Here is a 13,476-nt window from a genome sequence, read left to right as displayed (position 1 = left end):
CCCAGGCTTGCCTTGAACTCAGGGCAATCCTTCTACCTCTGCCTCCCAAGTGTTGGGTTAAAGGTGTGTGCCACCATACCAGACTATTTCCTTTTTTTAAAATTTTCAATGTTTTAAATTTAACTTTATTGATTACTAAGACATACCACAAGATCAACATACTATAAGTATAGACTTTTCTTATCCACACAGTTACTCAAATAACAATAGTTCAAAATTATTGTTTTTGTATTTTGTTGCTTTAACTAGATATTTCTATCAACCAAACCTCCAAAATATAACTGAAATTTATATGAGCTTTTCTGTCTTTTCTTTTTCACAAGATATTGTCATTTCCATCTTGGCATGTGGTAATAGTTTCTTGATTATATTACTTCATTTTCCAGTAAAATATATTCACCATATATTTCCCAAATCAATCCTTTACAAATACAAATGAGCTTTTTTTATAGTCCAGAAATGAACTAAGGGAAAATGTACCTGTTATTCCTGATTCTTTCTTCAAAAATTGTTTGTGATTCTATGCTTGACTGTTTGTGTTTTGTTGTATTTTCTCTGAAGTAGGTATCTGTGGTTTCCTGGGGTGGGGAAGAAATGTAGTAGATGATTTACCAGAAACATCTCATGGTTCCTGAGTGAATTATTTTTAACAAGTTAAGCCATTTATTTTCCCTTAGCCTGATCTCTGATTTCCTATAGCAAAGAAACTGATTGACTCAAGTTGGAAGGCGAGTCTCATTATCTTCTTCTTCTGGAATACAGTAGAAACTTACTTATTCAGTTTCCTGTACTTATCTTCATGCAGCATTATCTATGATAATGAGCATTGGTTTGGAGATTGAAATAATAGCTATCTTATAAAACTGTTTATTTTGTGTATATTTTTACTCAGAATATTGTAACTTGAGGTTAATATTTTATGGAGAAGTGTCATTTCTTTCATTGTCACTTAAGCTTTGGACAAAGGCTGAGTAAAGAAAACTGATGTCTGTTTTAGTAATTTGTAAATATAACTGGATAAAGTACTTTTAGAAGAGAATTATCTTTCAATTTAAACATGAAACAAAATGGATTCCTTGCAACCCATACAGAAGTGTAGCTTTGGGTATATTTACCTTTTCTGAAATCAACTTTCCCAGAATCACTACTTCCATTGTTCTAAAACACTGCTTTTTAAAATTCTACTAGTCTTCATGTTGGAGGCACACATCCTAGGAAATAGTGAATCAATTAGCAAATTTTTAATTCATTAGAACTACTTTATTATATTTCATTGTAATTTTTGATTGATTTTTGATAAATGTCACAGAAAATAAATACATTATTGACATCAAAAAAGTTGCAGCTAATTTTATCACAGCAGGCATCTACTTCAAATACTACAAAAAATTCTTATGTATTGAAACTGTACTATCCAATTTACTAGAATTAAATTGGAATTTACTAATACTAAACATTCTTGTGTCCCATCTGTGTCAGAAACTAAAAACAAATTTTAGTGGACAACTTCACCATTATATATATGTAGGAACAAAAGCACAATATGAAATTAATAAGTTAATACACATTATTTGCTTAAAATAAAAATACATAATTTACTAATCATAATAGACATGGAAGAAATGAAATGTGACCAGAGAAACTCATTTGAAGGAGTTTGAGAATCTCAAATTATATCTTTATATTTTGTTCATATACAGCCAATATTAACTGAGAAAGCAAACCAAGGACTAATCCAATGGTCTGAAAGGGGAATGTCACACAGGACTTTCATGTGTGAACATGAGTTATTTCAGGGATGATTTCCACCAGGGTCAAATATAAGAACATCCCAGCTGTCACTGTTAAGATCCAGTATTTGATGCAGGGGTCAGAGGACACTGAGAGACCAATGTAGAGTCCTACAAAGGCAGTAAGGACACTTAGAATATTCATCAGGATCAGTCTTAATGGAAAGTCCAAAGTTTAAGGGTACAGCAAAGTCTCCCATTTCATGAGGAACTTCACGACACAAGATGGCAATTGTTCTGATCAATACAGACTCATATGAAGATTAGAAGGCTGATCTTACCATGAGACCATCTACAAAATTATGCAGGCTGTCCTAAACCAGTTTCATCACTGCTAACAAGCTCTTGCTGACACTGCATCTCATTAAACAACCCCAACTTTGTTTCAGCTCTGAAAATGACCATTGTTTTTCTAACTGGTCTGACCAATATTGAAATAAATTAAGTGTTGGCATTTACTGTTTTTTTAATCATTTTATCAGGGTATGCCAAAACATGAAATGTTATAAATTCCCCAGATACTAACAGTGCCCTTTCTATCACTGTCTTTTGTAATGCATTTAAAAATAATATAATAACCCCGCAGTCTGCAGAGTATTTGTGCCTTGCATTTATATGTTGAAGCTGACTTTTTGCATGTGCTGGTGTTAGGAAGTAGGGCCTTAGGGAAGTGGATTGGTCCTCAGAAATGGAACTAATGCCCTTATAAAGGATGCCCAAGCTCTCCCTTACCCTTCATGCCATGTGACAGCACCATGAGAAGGTAGCATCTATGAACCATAAAGTGGGCCCTTGTTTCACCTCTATCTTGGACTTCAGCTTCCACACTGTGGGAAAGAGACTACAAACTACCTAGTGTTATACCAGACAATAAAATACCAATAAAATTATGTTGATCTTCCAGCACAACTTTCATGAGTCTGAATATCCCATTTCAATTGGCTCCATGCACAGTCTGCTACTGTGTGCTCCTTGCCTTTACTGATGGAGTTGATGCTTCTCCTAAACTGCCTCATTTGCTCCCAAACTGTCACTGCAACACACCCACAGCCAACTCTTATAGCTCCCAAATTGCCTTTGGGACAATAACTCAATGTGCTTGCCTTTCTGCAAAATAACTCCAGTACTAGACCAGTTAGCTATTGAACAAAGGTAAGGAGCTTCTATTTCACAGGATTCTGACCTGTGATAGAAATTGTATAATAAGGAGTTGATAAAATAATTTTGATTATAACTAAGTTCAAGGTTTTTAATGACAGAACTTCTATTATGAAAAACACAAGTTGTATGTTATAACCCAATCACAGAGCTGAATAATAAACACAAAACATATTTTAAGGATGAGCCTTGTTCTGACAGCCAGCTGCCTAAGTATTCAATTTGATGAGACTGGGCACACATAGGGCAGTATGGCCATCCACCGTTTGATAAGAAAAGTCATCTAGCAAGTAAAACTTGCTAAATAAATAAAGTTTAAATAAAGCTTAAAACTTTATTGTTCAGCTTAAAACATAGTGTGCAATGGGTGTAAATAATAGTTGTTATTTGTATGGCTGAAAAGCTATTATAATAATAGGACTTAGTACAAATAGGAAGAAATAACATTTAGTTTATTACTCATACATAGTTTAAAACTGAGGGGATAGTAAAGTAACATGAATTAGTATTTTATGCTTTAAATATGATTTGACATATTACATATTCCACATCATAAACAGTATAAATAGTAAGTAAATAAATTGCAACCTTAACCCGGATTTTTTAATACACATGTATTTTAGAAAAAATTTTCACAGGTCACCTTTGTAAAAAGGTCAATATAGTTATTTCAACTAGCAATTTTAAACTTCTACTGTAAGCCACTCTGGGATCATGGAAGTAATGTGGGCTCTTCTGCTGATCAAAGCTATGTCATGGCAGGTTGTCTCTATTCTGTGATATTAATTATCTTGGGTTGCAAAGAAACATTATCATAATATGGCCCAAACTTAGAAGCAATATCATAGAATTTGCCTCAGTATACTTACTTGGCAGCAAGAGCTGAATGATAAGCACATGATTACCAACTGCCTCCTAAAGACCCTTCTTACAGGTTTCATTATTATTACAAACCATGTCAAAAGAATGTTTATATGGGACACTAGCTTTACCCTCTTGAGCCAAATGTAATTTAAGATAGTAATTCCCAAAACAAACTTATAGTCCTTCCCCTCTGATTACTTGGTGGTAGGTTTTGATCCTGCTTTTTCTCAGTAATATCTTTCAACCCGGGAGATCAAATGACCAGGGAGAAATAAAATATTCACTTTAGATGCTGCCTTCAAAACTAAAGTGTTTACTTCACATGAACAAATTAAGCCTCGTGTTTACTCTCTTTTTAGAGAGATGATGGTCACCTTCCTGGAGTTGTTTATAATCATTTTTCTGTGAAAGATATGAAAGAATCACTGCTTCCAAAATTCCCTCATCTAAAATAATATATCTTAGAGGTGAGAAGCAAATGGGTTATCAATTTTTGAATGATAGAAAAGTGCCAAAATTACTTTCTTTAGTTGTTTCGGATATTTTTCATAGTAGGAAATTCTTCTGAATACCTGACCTAAATGTCTAATGGTCCATAGGTAATAAGTGCAATCTTCTGTGTGTCAAAGTAACCTATATTTGATAGGAGGTCTAACAGGCAAGAATGCTCCCTCTTCTTAGGATATGAGTGATTCTTCTGCTTCCATCATCTTGGAGTACAAAGCAGAACTCTTTTGATCTATTTCTCCTAATTCTCAGAACAAGGCAGTATAGAAAAGATAAAATGCTTTCACATGGCTTAAGAATTAATCTTAGTATCCCTCTGTCTACAGGCTCATGTTGGTAGTCCCAGTAGCTACCTTCACTTGCCATTTTCACCACCATTGCCTTACTTTTATTCAGTTAGAATTTTTCTGATTTCTAGGTAACTTAACTTGCTGGTTCATAACAATTCAACAGTTTTTGAAAGTGTAGAACTTCAGACTAAAACATTAAGAATTTTGACTATATAGTTCTCATGTGCATAGATCTCTATAAACAACAAAACCATAATAGCTGTAATGTATTGATGATAATTTTGACTGAAGACCTCAAGCAAGCCCAACTAAACACCAGGAAGGATTTGAGGTATTCAATCCATTAAGTCTAATTTTATCATGTTAAGTTCTCAGTCAATCACAGGCCAAAATAAAGTTTTCTGATTGTAAGTTCCTGACTTGGTGAAACCATTAAAATTAAAACTGATGTCATTGAGCTGTAGAGATGGCTTAGCAGTTAAGGTGTTTGCCAGCAAAGCCTAAGGACCCATGTTTGACTCTCCAGATCTCACATAAGTCAGAGGCACAAAGTTGAGACAAGTGTAAGGCTTCACATGCCCACTAGGAGGTGCATGCTTCTGGAGTTTAATTTCAGTGGCTGAGGCCCTGGAATCTGGCATTCCATTTCTCTCTCTCTCAAATTAAAAAAAAAAAAAACTGATGTTATTGATGTCTAAGATTTCATTATCCCAATATCTGTAACACTTGATTTCCCAAAAGTGACCATTAGTCTCTCCATTGCCACCACCACTATTTAAGAAGTCAGCACTGTTTTATTTTGGATTCTGACATAGTTTTTTTCCTTGGATTACTATTGCTGTATATTTAATTTTGATCCTGTACCTCCATACAAGTATGTGTTTTCTAAGTTCAAATATGCCTATCCAAGTAAGTAAATATTTATCATCTTCTTTCTCACAGAGCAAAAATGGACAGATAATGCAATTAAAATTAACAGATAAGTGCTAGTGGGTGCCACAGAAAATTACTGAGATTCAGCATCAGGACTAAGCAAAGAGGTTACTGAAAACTGAAGTTTGTGGTGGTATGTAAAGGTCATCACACAGCTCTTTGAAGAGACCAAGAGTGGTCATCATGACCAGGAGTACTGTGTTCAGTAAGGATAGGACACATGAGATCCTTAGAAATTCATTTCCAAATACTGATAACCAATTTAGTATTGTACTTACAAAATAAAATTCATGCTCACCATGTAATTCCTTGATGTTAGGCAACACAAGGCCCCAAAAGTTACAACAGACCTTAGTATTAGTATTTGGATACCCTAGATAAATGCAGATTCAAGGGTTCTACCTACAAGTTACTCTGATTCAGAAGATTTCTCTTAGGACCAAGGGACCCACTTTTAAGAAAAGAAGCCTAAGTGATTTTAATACATGTTGCTAAGGATAATATATTGAGTAAATCTGATTATATCATGTTATGATAGCTCTTACAATTTAAGTAGCTGACAGTTAGCAAATTTCTTATAGCTAGGAAACAAGACAAGGCTAGACTATAAGTATAAAATCTGTTACAGGTAATTCATTACTAAGTGCTAACTTTTAGCAATTTAATGCATCTGCTTTTAATTTTTTCATATTTTCTAGCCTGTATGTGTCTTATTCTCTTTAATATTTCTTACATATAATTTTCCAAAGTTATTTTTGAATTCTCTTCCAATTTTTTGTAGGTTCCATGTTTAAATATGTCCATGTAATTTTATGTAAGTAGAAGCACCTGCATCTAAACTGAGAAGCCTCAACTGATTATCCTGTCCCTTACCAGTGTTTGAGCCTCCTCCTTCGAGGCTCTTCAGGCCTGGTAACAATCACCATTACCTACACAGGGATTCAGCAGAACGCATGTCAGTCATATTCAGTGATCTTCAAGTCTAGTGATGCGACCAGGAACAGTTCTGTAAGTAAAACAAGAAAGCTTTTTGTAATCAACGAATAATCTAATTTTATATTAATGAATAATGAATATGTTATCATAGAAAAAGCCTGCATAAAATCATTTAAAGAACAATGAACCCATGCTTCTTAGCACTTCTCAAATGCTTGGTTTCAAACTACATAGTGGTTCTGGTGATCTCAAATTTCAGCACCATCTTTTCTGTGACTAACAGCTTTTTAGACTACCATGTTCACTTTGTGTTGATTCTTTGTGATTGATTCTTTTTGTTGGTTATTTGTAGGTTAAGTAGTAGTTAAATTCAGGCAACTTATAACTCTTAGTCATCAGTCTCACCACACTTTGATCTTAGATTATTATAAGCTAACTTAGTTCAATAGATATTGTAAAGTTGAAAACAATTTCTTTATTATAGGTAGAATTATTTCATCACTGTAGCTTAAAATGCCTGTTAGGAAGAAACAAGGCAGTGCAGCTCATAGGAGATGGTTCTTTTAGGACCATTAGATTGGCCACCTTGCTATTCTATTAGTGATGTTTTCATTTTCAGTCACGGTTTTCATCATGTTGCTGCAGTCTGCAGACTCCTACAGTAGCACTCAATTGACTCTCAAGTTGAATTCAATTTCTGAATCCTGAGTGGTAAGATTCTCAGCTTCATTCACCTTGATCTAAAAGTTTCTATTTTCTACTCAGTCATGTACCACCTTCTGTCATTGCAAAACTAATTACTTTTAAGGGTTCATTTCTTAAGGTTATCTCTAAATTTTTCATATTTGCTGTTATTTCTGTTGTAAAAAAAAAGTCTCCCATTTTTTTTTTTTTGCTATGCCAATTAGCATTTTCTTTGCAGTTTTCTGAGAGGAGAAATGGCCTTTAAAATACCCTTGTAAAAGATTTTTTTTCACTATTAATATAATACCATCCTGATCACAGTGGTTCTCAACCTCTATAGTACACTAGAATACCTGTGAAGCAACAGAGCCACTTCCCAAAACAACTATATCACATCATCTCTAAGGTTATAATTCAGCTTACAGTATTTATTAATCCTCCAAAGATTATTCAAATGCATTGGACAGTTTGGTAACAGTTGTCTCAAATGTTAGTGTGAATGTATGGCAAAGATGCTGATCTTTGGGTAATTATTCTGTGGGTCCATGACTCTTTCCTATTTTGTGATTGACAACATCTGTTTTGTAAAAATCATTTAAAATGGCATTTAAGGTATTAAAATTCTTATCTGGACAAGTTATTTCCTTCTTTTCTTTTAGCTTCTATAATTGTTTAGTCACAAAGATCAGCAGAAAAGATTTCTTACTGAGGTGACTTTTACAAATCACCAGGTTAGAAGCAGTGAGGTACTGTTTCTCTCTGGTAGTAATTCCATAGTGGAAGGAGTGCCCTGTTCACTTTCAGATGCACATACAACAGCTTTGCAATGTTTCTTTTTAAATATTTAACTTATTTATTTATTTGAGAGAAAGAGACAGAAGCAGGCAGACAGAGCAAATGAATTCCAGACACCTGTACCACTTTGTGCATCTGACTTTATGTGGGTACTGGAGAATTGAACCTGAGCCATTAGGCTTTTCAAACAAGTGCCTTTAACTGCCAAGCTATCTCCCTAGCCTCTCTGCTATGTTTCTTAAAATGTCTTAGCTTAAATGCTGTATCAAATAGAAGGAAGCAGTCATTATACTGGTAGTATCCCAAAGATGGTCCAGTAATTCACTTATACATGATTGTCAATTACTTTTATGAAAGTTATATACAAAGATAACAAATATCTTATCAAGTATGACCTGTTAGCCTAGCAGGGAGGGCAGATTAAAAAAAAAAGAGATACTTCACCTTTTTGTAATATCTATTAGAAATGAGAAAACACAGGTTACCACAGGCAGATCATCCCAGGGATTCTGATTCAAGTGCTTACTGTATGACTTCATCACACCAACCCCAAGATGCTGTGTCAGCAGAAATGTAGCAATGCTTCATTTGCAGTATTCAGTGACAACTCTAGATAGCTGATCTAACAGAAGTAGCCCATGCTGGCACCCAGAAAATGAAAAGCAAAAGCTGAAATATCTCTGGATACTGAGAGGTGTGACAGGGTGTTTAGTACTAACTGGAAATAAATAGCACTTTCTACTGGTAGGCTTTAGGCTTATAGGTGCTATAGAACCCAATAACTGGATAAACTTATATGAACACAAAAGTTAACACTTCCAGACTCTGAGGTAAATGAGTGAAACTTTTGCTGGAGACTGGAGCTCTTTTATATGTACATCAGAGTAGGAGCCATGGATATCTAAATTTCTATTTTTATTGTATATATATATATATATATATATATGGATATATATTGTATGTAAACATTACATGTTGGTCCCATCCTTTCCCTCCTCCCTGCCCCTTTTCTGAAGAGGCCTTCCTCATCGGGGATGTAGGTCAACCCCACGGGCATTGTGTGTCATGTATTATGGGGCAGCAGTCAGTTGTGGAGGAGAGGCAATGTCTCTATGAAAATGTCCCAAAGAGTGGCTCTAACAATCTTTCTGTCCCCTATTCCACAAGATTCCCTGAGCCACACTGGGAACATTTTCAGTCTACTTCAGTGATGGGCACTTAGGAGCATCTAGATGTCTGCTTTGGTAGGTGTTGAGTGTCCTCAGTATCTTTCTCCATCACCCTTGTGCTGAAACCAACTTTACTGAAGAGCACAGCATTCTTGCTCATTTCCCTAATTCCTCTGTGGTTTCAGCTAGGGCTTGGGTGGAGTGTTCTGGGTTGCTTATCTCCTCAAGTCCAATTCCCATCTGAAAAAGAGAAGCAGATTCTCCAACATAGTGTGAAGTCAGTGCCAGTTAAAAGGTATAACCATTATTAATTTAGAAAGAATTTTAAGGGTATAGACACTTTTATAGTGCAAGGTTAGTGGGAACTTGACAATGGAAAATAGAATCATTATCTGGATATGATTTTGACTTGTTTCCCAGTTCCAAATATGATTTCCTTTCTACTGAGCATATCTTGTAGCCAATCCAATAGCAGTTGGTTACCCAACATGGCTGTGTGCCGATATTTCACTTGTGTGAGCATCACAGCAGGTTGTTTGCATCTGATTTGCTTAGACTTTGAGTTGCTTGGACAGATGGCTACTTTTCCCTGGTAGCTCATGTAGCACATTCCAGCACTAGATGGGCTAATTATCTGAGGACTGGCTCTCCTCTGGATTCCAATCAGGTCTCTCCATGGTCTGTGCTGGCAGCAATTGGTGTCTTTGGCAGTAGTGTCTTACCATTAACCTCTGGTGGGTAATAAGGGCTCTGACAGAAGTCTGTCTTCTTCGTTTTAGGAGATCTAGTATGTCTCTCTGATCAACAGCTCATTGGGGATATAGACCACATCCTGGTACAGGGGATTATAGGCCAGTGCCCAGGGAAAAGAAACAAGCAAAATTCAGAGAAGAAAGAGAAACAGGAGAAACTTGAAGTTAGGTTTCATCTCACTATCTTCAGGCCCCTTTGACTCAGGTACTCCCTCTAAGGTTTCCTTGAGGGTTCCAACTTTTAGTCTGATTTCCAGGCTACAGGATTCTATGGTACCAGTTCAATTTGGTTTCAGATTTTGTGTCCCCACCCTTCCCTTTCCCCCAAGTCCTGCACTCCTTATTGTCCAAGCCTCAAGATGCTACTCAGTTACATCAGCAACTTGGGCTGATCCAGGTTAGAAACTGTATATGAGTGAGATCATGCTACAATTGTATTTCTGTGATTGTGTAAGTTCATTTAGAATGATCTGTTACATGTTTGACCATTTGTCTACAAATTTCTATGTGTTTTTTTTTTTTTTGTTTAACTGCTGGGTAGAATTTCATCATGTAGATATACCACATCTTGGTTATCCATTCATCCAATTATGGGCACCTGGGTTGATTCCAGTTTTTAGCTATTGTGAATTGAGCAGCTATAGGCATGGTTGAGTAAGTATCTCTGAACTGAGATGTGAGCTTTTAGGGATAAATGCCCAATAAGGCAATAACAGGTTCTGCTGGTAACTCTATATTCATCCTTTTCAGGAGTCTCCATATTGATTTCCACTATAGTTGTACCAGCTTACATTCCCACCAACAGTAAATGAGTGTTTGTTCTTATTTCTCCACAGCCTCACCATCATTTGTTTTCATTTGATTTTTTAATGTTTGCTATCCTTACAGGGGTAAGGTGGAATCTCAAAGTTGTTTTAATTTGCATTTCATTAATGGTTAGGGATGTTGAATATTTTCTTAAGTGTGTGTTATCCATTTGTAATTATGCCTCTGCAAACTCCCTATTTAGTTCTCTGCCCCACTTATGGAGTGTGTTGTTTGATTTCGTATTGTTTAGTTTTTTGAGTTCTTTATAGATTCTAGATATGCACATTATGTCAGTGTTATAGCTGACAAAAGTAGTTTCTCCCATTCAGTGGGTCATTAATTGGCTCTGCTTGTGGTATATTTGTCTGTGAAAAAGCTTTATAGCTTCATGAAATCCCATTGGTTGAGTGCTTGTTTAATTTGCTTGGCTATTGGAAATTTGTTCAGGAAGTCTGTTCCCGGTCTTAAAATATAGAACATGCTTTCTATTTTTTCTTAAAGTAGTTAAAGTATTTCAGGTCTTATATTTTTTAATTTAATTTATTAGTTTTCTTTTCAGCAAATACAGGCAGTTTGGTACCATTGTTTAGGCTCATCCATGACCTACCCCTCCCAATGGACCCTCCTTGTTGATGTAAATGGGTCATGCATTGTGGAGTTAGCCCACAGTTCTTGGTACAATAAATGTCTCTGCATATCATGACCCAACGCGTGACCTGACATTCTTTCTGCCCCCTCTTCCACAAAATTTCCCTGAGCCATGTTGGGTTCATTTTTGGTCTGCTTCAGTGATGAGGTGTTGGGGGCCTCTGAGGATCTGGCTCTCTGATTTGGTAGGAGTTGATTTTTCTCTGTGTTGGTCTCCTTCCCCCTTGTGCTGGTATCCAGTTCATCAGGAAAACAGCACCCTTGCTTGTTTCGCCAATTTTTCTTAGTTTCAGCCGGGCCCTTTTGAGGCATGATGGGGTGGCTCTCTCCTTAGGATCTACATCTACCTGAAAAAGAGAAGCTGATTCTCCAGTGGAGAGTAAGTTAGCACCAGGACAAATGAGATAACCCTTACTTTTGTTTTTCTATAGAGAATTTAATAGGTGTAGGCCCTCTTGTAGCCCATGATTGATGGTAGCTTGATATTGGAGAGTGGGCTTATGTTTAGATATGGTTCTGACTTGTTTCTCAGCTCCAGCTATGGGTCCCATACCACTGAGGGGATCAGTTAGGCAAATCAAGAGCAGTTGGTTTCCCACCATGGCTGTGAGCCACTATTGCACTTGTGTGGGCATCACACCAGGTTATTTGTTGCTAAGTAGGTTAGACCATGAGTTGCTTGGACAGATATTGGTCATCTCCCTAGTCGCCCATGTAGTACCTTCTGGCACTAGACATGCTGACTGTCTGGGGACTGACTCCTGGCTTCCAGCCATGCCATTCCATTTTACGTGTCAGCTGTGTATGGAGTCTTCAGCAATAGGGTCTTACCACTGACCTTTGTTGGGTCATCAAGTCCTCTGACAGAAGTCTGTCATTGTTTTAGGAAACCTTGTAGGTTTCTCTGATCAAAAGCTCATTGTGGATGATAGCCCCATGCTGGTAGTGGGGGTTACAGGTCAGTGCCCACTAAGAAAATGAGGGAAAAATATACCTGTGGTGGCATCACCATACCTGATCTAATGCTATACTACAAAGCCATAGTAATAAAAATAGCATGGCACTGGCATAAAAACAGGAGTATAGATCAATGGAATAGACTTGAGGACCCGGATTTTGGGTCAAGCAACTATAGCTACTTGATATTCGACAAAGGCCCAAACAATATAGGCTGGAAAAAAGATAGCATCTTCAACAAATGGTGCTGGACAAACTGGATAACCACATGCAGGAAACTGAAACTTGATCCACACATTTCACCATGCACTACACTTAAATCCAAATGGATCAAAGACCTCAACATAAGAACAGAAACTTGAATACTACTGGAAGAAAATTTAGGAAGTAATTTCCATGATATAGGAATGGAAAAGACTTCCTGAACAAAACCCCAGTGGCTCACGATCTTAAACAGTCATTCAACCAATGGGATCATATTCCAGGTCTTATATTGAGGTCTTTAATCCATATGGACTTGATTTTTGTGTATGGCAAAATGAGTGTGTCTAATTTCATTTTTCTACATATGGTCATCCAATTTGTCCAACACCATTTGTTGAAGATGCTGTCTTTTCTCCAGCCTATATTATGCGCATCTTTGTCATAGATCAAGTAGCTGTAGTTGCTTGCCCTAAAGTCTGGGTTTTCGATTCTGTTCCTTTAGTCTGTTTCTGTTTCTATTCCAATACCATGCAGTTTTTGTGATTATCACTTTGCAATACAGCTTTAGATCAGGTATGGTGATATCACCAGAGGTGTTTCTTTTTCTGAGGATATATTTGGATATCTGAGGCCTTCTGCCATTGAATATGAAGTTTGAGATCATTTTTTCAGTCTCACTGAAGAATAGTGCTGTTATTTTTATTGGTATTGCATAAATCTGTATATTACTTTTGGTAAATTTTCACAATGTAAATTTTACATATCCAGGAACATGGGAAGTCCTTCCATCTTCTTAAGTCCTCTTCTATTTCTTTCTTGAGTGTTTTTGTTTATGTTTTCATTATATAATTTCTTCACATCCTTTGTTGGTATTATTCCAAGGTATTTAATTTTTTGTTGTTATTGGAAATGGGTCAGTCTTTCTCTGTATATTTTTCCTTTGCATATAGAAAAGCTGCTGATTTTTGTGCATTGATTTTGT

Source organism: Jaculus jaculus, chromosome X, assembly GCF_020740685.1.
Source record: "Jaculus jaculus isolate mJacJac1 chromosome X, mJacJac1.mat.Y.cur, whole genome shotgun sequence".
Classification (NCBI taxonomy): domain Eukaryota; kingdom Metazoa; phylum Chordata; class Mammalia; order Rodentia; family Dipodidae; genus Jaculus; species Jaculus jaculus.
This window is presented reverse-complemented; position numbering follows the sequence as displayed.